Source organism: Oncorhynchus clarkii, chromosome 16, assembly GCF_045791955.1.
Source record: "Oncorhynchus clarkii lewisi isolate Uvic-CL-2024 chromosome 16, UVic_Ocla_1.0, whole genome shotgun sequence".
Lineage (NCBI taxonomy): Eukaryota > Metazoa > Chordata > Actinopteri > Salmoniformes > Salmonidae > Oncorhynchus > Oncorhynchus clarkii.
The window spans coordinates 38,886,757-38,902,791 of NC_092162.1; the positions used below are offsets into that span (position 1 = coordinate 38,886,757).

Genomic DNA, 16,035 nt, shown 5'->3' on the forward strand with positions numbered 1-16,035 from the left:
CACTACAGTCAGTGCCCCCTAACAGTCCACGTTGCCATATGGGCCCAACCAAGGAAAATGGTATGCTGACAGGTTAACAGTCTGGGGACAGTCTACAAACACAGTCCATGTACAGAGCTGTGCTTTCTGTTCATTCAAATACTCTTAATCTAGAAAAAGGTTTGCAGTATCGATTACCGTCAGAAAGTGACAGAATAAACATTGACACTTTATTTGTATAGTCCATCTGTAGATGCTCTACAGATTATCTCTACGTAACATTTCAATTCACCCTAACCCTAGCTCTAACCCTAGCCTCAACCCTTACCCTTATTCTAAACCTAACCCTAACCATGACCTTAGCAAACAGTTCCTTATCAACAGATAGTTTGTTGATAGTATCATCTGTAGAACATCTACAGACGGACTATTCAGACTATCCAAATAAATTGTGAGTGAATTAACACTTCATTCTCTCACCCACATGCAGTGTGAATGACTACAACACATCAGCCCATCACTTCCCAGTTACCAATGAAAAGAGGACATACAAATCTAAATTCTATACATGTACAGTATAATGTAAGCATTTCATGTTTAAATCAAGACGACTACCTAAATAGGACTGAATAGAAAAGCATGTCAAAGGGGTGTTTTAATGGAAGATTTACAAGTCCATTTTATCTGTAACAAATCTAAATAGTGTTTCTGATACTGTGCTCTGACATGTTGTAGTCTACTTTGAAAATCCAACATTCTGGTTAGAATATAATCTTGTCCCAAGCCAGGTCTCTCTGTCATATTTGAGCCTGAGTGCAAGGTTAGTTAGTTGAATGTAATATTGAATGTTTGGTTGGAAAGAAGGTCTGGAAACAAAATAATTTTCCAATGGTTTCATTCTGAACAGAAGCATATTTTTTATTTTGTTCTGTTCCAACAAGCAAAATAAAGTTTTGAACCGGTTCAAACATTTCTGTTCCCTTTTAAACCTTTGAAATTGTTTTTTTAAAACATTAAATTACTTCACCAATCATGCAGTGCGGATGGAGCAGCTTGCTGTGGAGCGGGCAAGCTATAGTTCAGTGAGTTGTTTACATGCGTGATGGAAAGACAAGTGTAGGGTGAGAAATGCAACTGAAATTTTGAAGGTGGGAAGAGAGTACGAGAGGGTGGAGGAGGAGGAGGATTGTGATGACATTAATTATCCAAATTAGGCCCACAGAATTATACCTATGGATGAGTGGCTTCTGTGGAGGGTCTTTTAATGTCTTTGAACTTCAGAGTTGGCTTGACATTGGACCAGAGAGGCTAGCTAGCTAACAAGCTTGTGTGTGCAGAGAGACACCAGAATTAAAAACACGTCTTACCTTTTCGTAGTTAATAAATCCAAAATGAAATGGGATAACCGTAGTATCCCTAACTAGCATTGAAAAAGTTCATCCATTCTCTAATAAAAAATCTTCTCTCTATATTCTGAATCATGCTTGTGACTACAGTAGGCTACAGCTATGCTTCGGGGGGAAGGGCAGGTAGCCTATACGCACAAGCTGCTTTTCAGCTGGCAGGCAGACACTGGAAGAAGTTTCTCATTGACAGAGGGAGGGCGTTGCATAGGCAATATGTTGCATGGTTTCCATGCTTTTAAAATAATGGTTATTTTCTGGAAACAGTGTAGATCACTTTCATTCCTGGTTCTGATTCTGTTCCTTGAACATTTCTGTTCAGGTTTTCGATTCTGTTCACTAGTTGAAAAAACATCTCAAGACTGCTGCAGTTGCAGACAAGAATACAAATAAGAGGATGTTTCTTGATGGAGCCAAAAACATACACACACACGCACACACACACACAGAAACACTGATTGCCCCTGTGACAGGACACTAATGTCTTCTTCCTTGCTAAACCACTTTTATTTCTTTATCAACTGAATGACGAGCAGTAAATGGGAATCAACTCTACCAGAAGCAACAAAACTGTCCGCTGATTTAAAAAAAGTTTGAGGCTAAACAACATTGAAGTGTCTTGTTTTTCCGGTTTCTCTCGTACTCACCATCTGAATCGTTTTCATTGTCATAAAGTGCAGGAACAGATTTTTGAAGAGAATACAAAACACTTTCAGGCCCTAACTGGAGAACATTGAAACCAGACACACATGCACTCATGCACTTACACACACCAGGCAAATCACTCAAGATTGACTTCGAAATTGGACGTCTGTCCATGTCCTGAGGATGTCTTCAAAACCAGCAATTGGGGGCAACAGTGAGCGCTATTGCCATCAAGTATTCCCATGACTCTGAATCCAAAGGTTACGTGTTCATTCCCAGTGGTAGACACTAATTTAAAAATGTTTTAAGCCTATTCTTAACCTTTAACTTATTTTTTTGTGATTATAATATTCACATGGAAAAGTCCACAGACCCACTCCAAAAAGCTTTCGGAGCCATCATCGACTCAGTGGGTTTTGTCCAACATGTCTCTGGACCTACTCACTGTCACAGTCATACTCTGGACCTAGTTTTGTCCCATGGAATAAATGTTGTGGATCTTAATGTTTTTCCTCATAATCCTGGACTATCGGACCCCCATTTTATTACGTTTGCAATCGCAACAAATAATCTGCTCAGACCCCAACCAAGGAGCATCAAAAGTCGTGCTATAAATTCTCAGACAACACAAAGATTCCTTGATGCCCTTCCAGACTCCCTCTGCCTACCCAAGGACGTCAGAGGAGAAAAATCTGTTAACCACCTAACTGAGGAACTCAATTTAGCCTTGCGCAATACCCTAGATGCAGTTTCACCCTTAAAAACTAAAAACATTTGTCATAAGAAACTAGCTCCCTGGTATACAGAAAATACCCGAACTCTGAAGCAAGCTTCCAGAAAATTGGAACGGAAATAGCGCCACACCAAACTGGAAGTCTTCCGACTAGCTTGGAAAGACAGTACCGTGCAGTATCGAAAGCCCTTATGTAACGGATGTGAAACGGCTAGCTTAGTTAGCGTGGGCGCTAAATAGCGTTTCAATCAGTGACGTCACTTGCTCTGAGACCTTGAAGTAGTAGTTCCCCTTGCTCTGCAAGGGCCGCGGCTTTTGTGGAGCGATGGGTAACGATGCTTCGTGGGTGACTGTTGTTGATGTGTGCAGAAGGTCCCTGGTTCGCGCCCGGGTATGGGCGAGAGGGACGGTCTAAATTTATACTGTTACATTGGTGCCGTGACCCGGATTACTGGTTGCTGCGGAAAAAGGAGGAAGGTCAAAAGGGTGTAACGGATGTGAAACGGCTAGCTTAGTTAGTAGTGTGCACTAAATAGCGTTTCAATCAGTGACGTCACTTGCTCTGAGACCTTGAAGTAGTAGTTCCCCTTGCTCTGCAAGGGCCGCGGCTTTTGTGGAGCGATGGGTAACGATGCTTCGAGGGTGTCAGTTGTTGATGTGTGCAGAAGGTCCCTGGTTCGCGCCCGGGTATGGGCGAGGGGACGGTCTAAATTTATACTGTTACATTGATGCTGTTGACCCGGATTACTGGTTGCTGCGGAAAAAGGAGGAAGGTCAAAAGGGGGGTGAGTGTAACGGATGTGAAACGGCTAGCTTAGTTAGCGTGGGCGCTAAATAGCGTTTCAATCAGTGACGTCACTTGCTCTGAGACCTTGAAGTAGTAGTTCCCCTTGCTCTGCAAGGGCCGCGGCTTTTGTGGAGCGATGGGTAACGATGCTTCGTGGGTGACTGTTGTTGATGTGTGCAGAAGGTCCCTGGTTCGCGCCCGGGTATGGGCGAGAGGGACGGTCTAAATTTATACTGTTACACTTACTGCTGCTCGATCATCCTATTTTTCCAACTTAATTGAGGAAAATAAGAACAATCCTAAATGTATTTTTGATACTGTCGCAAAGCTAACTAAAAAGCAACATTCCCCAAGTGAGGATGGCTTTCACTTCAGCAGTAATAAATTCATGAACTTCTTTGAGGAAAAGATCATGATCATTAGAAAGCAAATTACGGACTCCTCTTTAAATCTGCGTATTCCTCCAAAGCTCAGTTTTCCTGAGTCTGCACAACTCTGCCAGGACCTAGGATCAAGAGAGACACTCAAGTGTTTTAGTACTATATCTCTTGACACAATGATGAAAATAATCATGGCCTCTAAACCTTCAAGCTGCATACTGGACCCTATTCCAACTAAACTACTGAAAGAGCTGCTTCCTGTGCCTGGCCCTCCTATGTTGAACATTATAAATGGCTCTCTATCCACCGGATGTGTACCAAACTCACTAAAAGTGGCAGTAATAAAGGCTCTCTTGAAAAAGCCAAACCTTGACCCAGAAAATATAAAAAACTATCGGCCTATATCGAATCTTCCATTCCTCTCAAAAATGTTTGAAAAAGCTGTTGCGCAGCAACTCACTGATTCCTGAAGACAAACAATGTATACGAAATGCTTCAGTCTGGTTTTAGACCCCATCATAGCACTGAGACTGCACTTGTGAAGGTGGTAAATTACCTTTTAATGGCGTCAGACCGAGGCTCTGCATCTGTCCTCTGCATCTGTCGGAAAGATATTAGTGAATGGCTTGTCCTCTGACAAATCAACTGTACATTTTGGTGTTCCTCAAGGTTCCGTTTTAGGACCACTATTGTTTTTACTATATATTTTACCTCTTGGGGATGTCATTCGAAAACATAATGTTAACTTTTACTGCTATGTGGATGACACACAGCTGTACATTTCAATGAAACATGGTGAAGCCCCAAAATTGCCCTCGCTAGAAGCCTGTGTTTCAGACATAAGGAAGTGGATGGCTGCAAGGAAGTGGATGGACAAAACAGAGATACTTGTTCAAGGTCCCATGAAACAAAGAGATCTGTTGAATCTGACAACTAATCTTGATGGTTGTACAGTCGTCTCAAATAAAACTGTGAAGGACCTCAGCGTTACTCTGCACCCGGATCTCTCTTTTGACGAACATATCAAGACTGTTTCAAGGACAGCTTTTTTCCATCTACGTAACATTGCAAATATCAGAAACTTTCTGTCCAAAAATGATGCAGAAAAATTAATCCATGTTTTTGTTACTTCTAGGTAAGACTACTGCAATGCTCTACTTTCCGGCTACCCGGATAAAGCACTAAATAAACTTCAGTTAGTGCTAAATACGGCTGCTAGAATCCTGACTAGAACCAAAAAAAAAATGATCATATTACTCCAGTGCTAGCCACCATATACTAGCTTCCTGTTAAGGCAAGGGCTGATTTTAAGGTTTTACTGCTAACCTACAAAGCATTACATGGGCTTGCTCCTACCTATCTTTCCAATTTGGTCCTGCCGTACATACCTACACGTACGCTACGGTCACAAGACGCATGCCTCCTAATTGTCCCTAGAATTTCTAAGCAAACAGCTGGAGGCAGGGCTTTCTCCTATAGAGCTCCATTTTTATGGAATGGTCTGCCTACCCATGTGAGAGATGCAGACTCAGTCTCAACCTTTAAGTATTTTCTGAAGACTCATCTCTTCAGTGGGTCATATGATTGAGTGTAGTCTGGCCCAGGAGTTTGAAGGTGAACGGAAAGGCTCTGGAGCAACGAACCGCCCTTGCTGTCTCTGCCTGGCCGGTTCCCCTCTCCACTGGGATTCTCTGCCTCTAACCCTTTTACAGGGGCTGAGTCACTGGCTTACTGGTGCTCTTTCATGCCGTCCCTAGGAGGGGTGCGTCACTTGAGTGGATTGAGTCACTGATGTGATCTTCCTGAGATCTTTGTGGGCTATACTCGGTCTTGTCTCAGGATGGTAAGTTGGTGGTTGAAGATATCCCTCAAGTGGTGTGGGGGCTGTGCTTTGGCAAAGTGGGTGGGGCTATATCCTTCCTGTTTGGCCCTGTCCGGGGGTATCATCAGATGGTGCCACAGTGTCTCCTGACCCCTGTCTCAGCCTCCAGTATTTATGATGCAGTAGTTTATGCGTCGGGGGGCTAGGGTCAGTTTGTTATATCTGGAGTGCTTCTGTCTTATCCGGTGTCCTGTGTGAATTTACGTATGCTCTCTCTAATTCTCTCTTTCTCTCTTTCTTTCTCTCTCTCGGAGGACCTGAGCCCTAGGACCATGCCTCAGGACTACCTGGCCTGATGACACCTTGCTGTCCCCAGTCCACCTGGCCGTGCTGCAGCTCCAGTTTCAACTGTTCTGCCTGCGGCTATGGAACCCTGACCTGTTCACCGGACGTGCTACCTGTCCCAGACCTGCTGTTTTCAACTCTCTAGAGACAGCAGGAGCGGTAGAGATACTCTTAATGATCGGCTATGAAAAGCCAACTTTTTTATTTCACCTTTATTTAACCAGGTAGGCTAGTTGAGAACAAGTTCTCATTTGCAACTGCGACCTGGCCAAGATAAAGCATAGCAATGTGAACAGACAACACAGAGTTACACATGGAGTAAACAATTAACAAGTCAATAAAACAGTAGAAAAAAAGAGAGTCTATATACATTGTGTGCAAAAGGCATGAGGTAGGCGAATAATTAAAATTTTGCAGATTAACACTGGAGTGATAAATGATCAGACGTTCATGTACAGGTAGAGATATTGGTGTGCAAAAGAGCAGAAAAGTAAATAAATATAAACAGTATGGGGATGAGGTAGGTAAAATTTGGTGGGCTATTTACCGATAGACTATGAACAGCTGCAGCGATCGGTTAGCTGCTCAGATAGCAGATGCTTGAAGTTGGTGAGGGAGATAAAAGTCTCCAACTTCAGCGATTTTTGCAATTCGTTCCAATCACAGGCAGCAGAGAACTGGAACGAAAGGCGGCCAAATGAGGTGTTGGCTTTAGGGATGATCAGTGAGATACACCTGCTGGAGCGCGTGCTACGGGTGGGTGTTGCCATCGTGACCAGTGAACTGAGATAAGGCGGAGCTTTACCTAGCATAGACTTGTAGATGACCTGGAGCCAGTGGGTCTGGCGACGAATATGTAGCGAGGGCCAGCCGACTAGAGCATACAGGTCGCAGTGGTGGGTGGTATAAGTTGCTTTAGTAACAAAATGGATGGCACTGTGATAAACTGCATCCAGTTTTCTGAGTAGAGTATTGGAAGTTATTTTGTAGATGACATCGCTGAAGTCGAGGATCGGTAGGATAGTCAGTTTTACTAGGGTAAGTTTGGCGGAATTTACTCCTGAGGTGCTGACTTGCTGCACCCTCGACAACTACTGTGATTATTATTATTTGACCATGCTGGTCATTTATAAACATTTATGAACATTTGAACATTTAGCCATGTTCTGTTATAATCTCCACCCCGTACAGCCAGAAGAGGACTGGCCACCCCTCATAGCCTGGTTCCTCTCTAGGTTTCTTCCTAGGTTTTGGCCTTTCTACAGAGTTTTTCCTAGCCACCGTGCTTCTACACCTGCATTGCTTGCTGTTTGGGGTTTTAGGCTGGGTTTCTGTACAGCACTTTGAGATATCAGCTGATGTAAGAAGGGCTATATAAATAAATTTGATTTGATTTGATTGAACCATTCGCCATGACCATGATATTATACAAATTTTTCAATTCATGTGAAATGTTACAAGTCCAGTTCGTGCAATATGTTACGAATTTGTTGAGCATAAGATCCCGGAGTGGATCTTTAATGTTTTAACCCTATCCAAAACGTCAACCCCTTATTAACTTCTACATTTTATGTTTGGAGAAACATAACGATACTGAACAGGAGGAAACCCAGGGTGTCACAAGTACTTTGAAATTTGACGTTTGGAGGAACGTGGACAAACATCAGAATCTAAAGTCAAATTGGTCAAACTGTGAGATCTTGATGCACACACACCCCACAATGAAAGTGTATCTTGTTGCACACACACGTTTGTGATACACCACTAGACTTCCCTCTGGTTGTTTTTATTTCTGGCTTTGCTGTGTCGCCGTTGGCCGTTTACGTATTTCCTGGTAGTGTGTTCACACCTTCTTCAAACGCACACACACATGTACACGAGCACGCACACACACGTATGCACGCACAAACACACATACACACACAAACACACACCACATCGGTCCCTGAAATTCATTGACAATCGATCATCAGTTATGTCTCCTCTCATAGCCTGCAGATACAGCTGTTTTTACACCCACAAGCTCTACTCACAGCTCCATCCTCTCTCTCTCTCTCTCTCTCTCTCTCTCTCTCTCTCTCTCTCTCTCTCTCTCTCTCTCTCTCTCTCTCTCTCTCTTTTTCTGCTCTTCCATAACTCAGAACTCACATTCAGAACTGTTTTATTTTGTTTTCTATTTCCTTTTTATCACTGTAGCAAATATTGGTCTTAATCTTTAACTCTGCATTGTTGGGAATGGACTCGTAAGTAAGTGTTTCACTCTAGTGACGTCACTCACACTCTCTACTCTTTTGACTAGTTGAAAACTTAAAAACTAGAAAAGTTGTATTTTTCCCTTTCAGACCTTTTAGGGATAGGGGGCAGCATTGGGATGTTTGGATGAAAAAGCGTGCCCAGAGTAAACTGCCTGTTGCTAAGGCCCAGAAGCTAGAATATGCATATAATTAGTATATGTGGATAGAAAACACTCTAACCCTGACCCTAAGTTTCAAAAACTGTTAAAATAATGTCTGTGAGTATAACAGAACTCATATGGCAGGTGAAAACCTGAGAAAAATCCAACCAGGAATTTGGAATTTGGAGGTTTGTAGTTTTCAAGTGAATCCCTATCGCATATCCAGTGTCTGTGGGGTCTGATTGCACTTCCTAAGGCTTCCACTAGATGTCAACAGTCTTTAGAAGTTGTTCCAGGCTTCTATTGTGAAAGGGGAGCGAATAAGACCAGTCAAAGTAGTGGCTCAGCTGAAAGCCTTTAGTTTAGTCACGCGCGTGGCCTTGAGCGCAAGCTCCGTTCCCTTTCCTTTCTAATGAAAACAATATTGTCCAGTTGAAACATTATTGAATATTTATGATAAAAACACCCTAAGGATTGATAAGTAACATCGTTTGACATGTTTCTACGAACTCAAATGGAACTTTTTTGACTTTTCGTCTAGACTTTGTACCTGTGCTTTGTGCATTTGGATTACTGGACTACGCGTGAACAACGCATGAACAAAAGGAGGTATTTGGACATAAAGATGAACTTTATCGAACAAAACAAACATTTATTGTCTAACATGGAGACCTGGGAGTGCCATCAGATGAAGATCATCAAAGATAAGTGATTCATTTTATTGCTATTTCTGGCTTTGTGACACCTCTCCTTGGTTGACACCTCTCCTTGGTTGGAAAATGGCTGTATGGTTTTTGTGGCTAGGCGCTGACCTAACATAATCGCATGGTGTGCATTAGCCGAAAAGCCTTTTTGAAATCGGACACAGCGGCTAGATTAACAAGAAGTGTATCTTTAATCATATGTATAACACTTGTATCTTATATCAATGTTTATGATGAGTATTTCTGTAATTTGATGTGGCTATCTGCATTTTCACCGGATGTTTGTTTGAGACAATGCATTTCTGAACATAACACGGCAATTTCAAATTAGGTTTTTGGACATAAAGATTAACTTTATTGAACAAAACAAACATTTATTGTCTAACATCATGGAGTCCTGGAAGTGCCACCAGATGAAGATCATCAAAGGTTAGTGATTCATTTTAACGCTATTTCAGACTTTTGTCTCCTTTTTTGGAAAATGGCTGTATGTTTTTTTTGTGGCTAGGTGCTGTCCTAACATAATCTCATGGTGTGGTTTAGCCGTAAAGCCTTTTTGAAATCGGACACTGTGGTTGGATTAACAAGACGTTTATCTTTAAAATGGTGTATAATACTTGTATGTTTGAGGAATTTTCCGCTAGCGGAACCCCCTTCCCAGAAAGGTTAAAAGCACAAATGGATGATACATCAGCAAAGCAGAGTGGAAGGACAATAAGGGTATTATGAGGATGTTATCCTGTCTGTGTCTGTTGATGTCCTCCACCACAGACAAGTATTCTGCGAACAAAGAATTTTGATAGAAATGTGTTATCTCGTAGACATCCAAATCTAAAGCAACAATACTGTGTTATAATTGTTTTTGCATGGTCTTTTACTGAGTGGGAGTAGGAGATGTGATCAACAGTTCCAATTCACACTCCTTGAACACACACAGAGTCATTTACAATGACTGAGGACCCTAAGGTCATTCCAATATGTTCTAACTCCTCTTCTCTCTTTTCATAGGTGTTCTACATCAAGGTTATCATCAAATTTAACTCGCAGTTACGGTGACTGTGTCTGGACACAAGGAATGTGAATGGCACTGAAGCCAGGGAGCATAGGGAAATGATTCATCGACGACCCGGTAGGCCTTTACCATTGACTGCAGTGTACAACATCTTAAACTAGCCACGGTGAAGGGCGGAGGAAAGTGCCCTACATGTTACCTACAACAGAAGAAATCGCTCTGAGAGGAGAGAGGCATAAAGACAGAGTTTGAATTGGCTGAAAAGGACTAGGCCATAATAGAGTTTCATTTCCTGAGTCACACAAGGTCCACACTCTTCATAAACTGCTTCAGATTCCTTTCCTGCTGTATGACAGTACACTGCCAACTCTATGGTAAAGAGATTCCATTGACAAATGGGTAGTGCATAATTGGCCCGTAGCGACCCAATCAACAAACAAAAATAAATGTTCAATGTCAACGGATTCAGTGCATCCCTAGGTTTTCAACTCGTCCAGAAGAGACCGTCCACAATCGCGTTGCACTCATCTCAATTTCTTGACATCTCAGTCAGCCAGACAGGTCCTACTGCCCAGTTGTGTGGTCAGGTGCAGCAAAGAAGGACATAGGCAAATTGCAGTTGGTGCAGAACAGAATAGCACGTATTACACTCAGATGTACATGAAGGGGCGGATGTCAGTAGTAGCATGCATGTCAATCTCTCCTGGCTCAAAGTTGAGGAGAAATTGACCGCGTCACTACTGGTCACAATATGGTGATCGCTGTATCCAATGGGTACGGATACAGCTTTAGAACAAAGTTCTACAGTATTGTACTATGTATGTAGTGTTATGTGACAATCGGTTGTGTCGCCTGGCTATCTTGAGACGAATGCACTAGCTGTGGGTCGTTCTGGATGGGAGCATCTACTAAATGACTCAATTGTAATGCAGGTATATACTACATGCATTCCATTTGTTGTGTCTTGCTTCCTGTTTGGACACCAGGAAGTGTAGTCGTTGCCTCGGCAGCAGCCTCACGTTTGTGTCGCGCGATTCAAATGGTTGTTAATCACAGCAGCCCCAGTGCTGTCTTTGTCTCTGTTGTTAATGGCGTTGTTTATTTACTGTATGACGCTGGTGTGGTCTCCCATGACGCCCTCCACCTGCTGTGATGGAGTTGACCATGCGGAGCCCATGCAACCTGCTGTGTGTGTGTGTGTGTGTGTGTGTGTGTGTGTGTGTGTGTGTGTGTGTGTGTGTGTGTGTGTGTGTGTGTGTGTGTGTGTGTGTGTGTGTGTGTGTGTGTGTGTGTGTGTGTGTGTGCGTTTGTGTGATTCAGTGTGCTGTCAGACCCCATCATTTCAACATGTCATCTGTCACCTCTCAGTCACTCACTATATTAACTCCTATTGGCAGTAGAGGGTGTGTCTGAAATGGCATCCTATTCCCTATATAGTGCACTACGTTTGACCAGGGCCCAATGGGCTCTGGTCAAAAGTGGTGCTCTCTGTATGGTACAGGGTACATTTTCGGACGCACCGCGGATATGGTTGAGGTTTCAACCAATTGAGCAAGGTTCAGGGAGTCCCAAGCTCCGGACACGCAACTCTGATCCCCAGTGACTGTAGATGGCACCTCGCCACTCCAGGAAATCTAACTTAGGCTCTATTCAGTCTGTATCGCTGGAGCGTTACAGATTGGGTGATAGAAATGTTAAGGTCATTTCCGACTGAGCCGACGTATGCAGCGTTTACCATGAATGCAGTTTCCGTTAACGTGGGAACCTTGCTTTTAAACTTTAATCACACTGTGACTCTGAACTTCCGTCATACAGATTGAACATAGCCATTACTATCACGTTTCAGGGAAGACCCAGATTCAGACGGTGTCGAAGTAACAAAAGTTTATTACTAGAACAGGGGGCAGGCAAAACGACAGGTCAAGGGCAGGCAGAGGTTAGTAATCCAAATCCAAAAGGTACAGAACGGCAGGCAGTCTCAGGGTCAGGGCAGACAGAATGGTCAAAACCAGGAAAACTAGAAAACAGGAACTAGAAACAGACAGGAGCAAGGGGAAAAACACTGGTAGGCTTAACGAACAAAACAAACTGGCAACAGACAAACAGAGAACACAGGTATAAATACACTGGGGATAATGGGGAAGGTGGGCGACACCTGGAGGGGGGTGGAGACAAGCACAAAGATAGGTGAAACAGATGAGGGTGTGACACTTCATTCTCATTCACCTACAAACAAGCAAGATTTCTGCCTCTCACAGACCTGTAACTTCTTCTTTAAGAGGCTCCTCTGTCCTCCACTTGTTACCTGTATTAATGGCACCTGTTTGAACTTGTTATCAGTATAAAAGACTGTCCACAACCTCAAACAGTCACACTCCAAACTCCACTATGGCCAAGGCCAAAGAGCTGTCAAAGGACACCAGAAACAAAATTGTAGACCTGCACTAGGCTGGGAAGACTGAATCTGCAATAAGTAAGCAGCTTGGTTTGAAGAAATCAACTGTGGGAGCAATTATTAGGAAATGGAAGACATACAAGACCACTGATAATCTCCCTCGATCTGGGGCTCCATGCAAGATCTCACCCCGTGGGGTCAAAATGATCAATGAACCACCAACCACATCCACACCCCCACCCCAAACAATCAACACCCCCTCCAAGCCAACCATGCCCACACCTCATTTAGGCTCCTCCGATTAGACCTAAGCCCCTCCTGCCCACCCCATGTACCCCACTCCCACAAGTAGGGCCTAAACAAGGAAATCACACATACGCCCAGGCCGTGAGCAGGAAAACAGGCCCAACCCTACCTCTTACACTAGCCCAAGCCAACGGCATGTACCTGACACTCAGCAGGCTCTGCTCACACTTACTGGTCTGAGGCCAAACCACACACTTTGGACACTTTATGGAACACAAAAGCTTCACTATCTCAACCTGGAATATTCAAGGCCTGAGGTCATGTGCCTTTGGCCTAAAAAGCAGGATCCTGGACTTCACCAAAGAAATCAGAAATACAGACATTGTCACCCTACAAGAAACATGGTATAGAGGAGATGGACCCACTGGTTGCCCTCTAGGTTACAGAGAGCTGGTTGTTCAATCCACTAAACTACCAGGTGTGAAACAGGGAAGGGACTCAGGGGGTATGCTAATTTGCTGTAGAGCGGACCTAACTAAATCTATTAAATTAATCAAAACAAGAACATTTTACACTTGGCTAGAAATTCAAAAGGAAATGATCATAACAGAGAAAATGTCCTCTTGTGTACTACCTACAAAGTCGGAAATGTACATACACTTAGGTTGGAGTCATTAAAACTTGTTTTTCAACCACTCCACAAATTTCTTGTTAATCAACTATAGTTTTGGCAAGTCGGTTGGGACATCTACAAGTCATTTTTCCAACAATTGTTTACAGACAGATTATTTCACGTATAATGCACTGTATCACAATTCCAGTGGGTCAGAAGTTTACATACACTAAGTTGACTGTGCCTTTATACTTCTTGGGAAATTTCCAAATGCCTGAAGATACCACATTCATATGTACAAACAATAGTACGCAAGTATAAACACCATGGGACCACACAGCCGCCATACCGCTCAGGACGGAGATGCGTTCTGTCTCCTAGAGAGGAATGTACTTTGGTGTCAAAAATGAAAATCAATCCCAGAACAACAGCAAAGGACCTTGTGAAGATGCTGGAGGAAACAGGTACAACAGTATCTGTATCCCCAGTAAAACGAGTCTCTTATCGACATAACCTTAAAGGCCGCTCAGCAAGGAAGAAGCCACTGCTCCAAAACCTCCATAAAAAAGACAGACTACGGTTTGCAACTGCACACAGGGACAAAGATCGTACTTTTTGGAGAAATGTCCTCTGGTCTGATGAAACAAAAATAGAACTGCTTGGCCATAATGACCATCGTTATGTTTGGAGGAAAAAGGGGGATACTTGCAAGCCGAAGAACACCATCCCAGCCGTGAAGCATGGGGGTGGTAGCATCATGTTGTGGGGGTGCTTTGCTGCAGGAGGGACTGGTGCACTTCACAAAATAGATGGCATCATGAGGGAGGAAAATTATGTGGATATATTGAAGCAACATCTCAAGACATCAGTCAGGAAGTTAAAGCTTGTTCGCAAATGTGTTTTCCAAATGGACAATGATCCCAAGCATACTTCCAAAGTTGTGGCAAAATGGCTTAAGGACAACAAAGTCAAGGTATTGGAATGGCCATCACAAAGCCTTGACCTCAATCCTATAGAAAATTTGTGGGCAGAACTGAAAAAGCATGTGCGAGAAAGGAGGCCTACAAATCTGACTCAGTTACACCAGCTCTGTCAGGAGGGCCAAAATGCACGCAACTTATTGTGGGAAGCTTGTGGAAGGTTACCCGAAACGTTAGACCCAAGTTAAACAATTTAAAGGCAATGCTACCAAATACTAATTGAGTCTATGTAAACTTCTGACCCACTGGGAATGTGATGAAATAAATAAAAGCTGAAATAAATAATTATCTCCACTATTATTCTGACATTTCACATTCTTGTGGTGATCCTAACTGACCTAAGACAGGGAATTTTTACTAGGAATAAATGTCAGGAATTGTGAAAAATGAGTTTAAATGTATTCAGCTAAGGTGTATGTAAACTTCCGACTTCAAGTGTATATCCCCCCCACTAGAATCCCCATATTTTAATGAAGACAGCTTCTCCATCCTGGATGGGGAAATCATATAATTTCCAGGCCCAGGGACATGTACTGGTCTGTGGTGGCCTAAATGCCAGAACTGGACAAGAACCTGACACCATCTGTACACAGGGGGACAAACACCTTAGACCTTAGACATCTTAGACTACCAGAACCCACTGGAATCCTCCAATTACATTGAATAAACTACAGGACAAAATACAAACCCTCTAACCCAAAAAGGCCTGTGGTGTTGATGGTATCGTCAATGAAATGATAAAATATACAGACAACAAATTCCAATTGGCTATACTTAAACTCTTTAACATCATCCTTAGCTCTGGCATCTTCCCCAGTATTTGGAACCAAGGCCTGATCACCCCAATCCACAAAAGTGGAGACAAATTTGTCACCAATTACTACTGTGGGATATGCGTCAACAGCAACCTTGGGAAAATCCTCTGCATTATTTTTAACAGTAGACTCTTACATTTCCTCAGTGAAAACAATGTACTGAGCAAATGTCAAATTGGCTTTTTACCAAATTACTGTACAACAGACCACGTGTTCACCCTGCACACCCTAATTGACACGCATACAAACAAAAACAAAGGCAAAATCTTCTCATGTTTTGTTGATTTCAAAAAAGCCTTTGACTCAATTTGGCATGAGGATCTGCTAGGAGGAAAACATACGACAATATAAAATCCATGTACACAAACATTCTCAAAAAACACACACATTTCTTTCCACAGGGCCGTGGGGTGAGACAGGGATGCAGCTTAAGCCCCACTCTCTTTAACATATATATCAACGAATTGGCTAGGGCACTAGAACAGTCTGCAGCACCCGGCCTCACCCTACTAGAATCTGAAGTCAAATGTCTACTGTTTGCTGTTTGCTGATGATCTGGTGCTTCTGTCACCAACTAAGGAGGGCCTACTACAGCAGCACCTAGATCTTCTGCACAGATTCTGTCAGACCTGGGCCCTGACAGTAAATCTCAGTAAGACAAAAAATAATGTTGTTCCAAGAAAGGTCCAGTCGCCAGGTCCACAAATACAAATTCTATCTAGACACCGTTGCCCTAGAGCACACAAAAAACTATACATACCTCGGCTTAAACATCAACCCC

The 16,035-nt window shown here is 43.0% G+C and overlaps 1 protein-coding gene across 3 annotated transcripts in view; it reads left to right on the plus strand.

Annotated features, from left to right (window-relative positions):
• Positions 1-16,035, plus strand: part of LOC139368409 (tachykinin-3-like) — a 52,637-nt gene that overhangs the window by 24,836 nt on the left and 11,766 nt on the right. For 2 of the 3 annotated variants that reach the window (XM_071107261.1, XM_071107260.1), the window contains one exon: positions 10,202-10,322. The gene's annotated coding sequence lies outside the window, so the exon portion shown is untranslated. Of the gene's footprint in view, positions 1-10,089; positions 10,580-16,035 lie in introns of those variants that run through there. The other variant, XM_071107258.1, reaches the window with a different exon arrangement.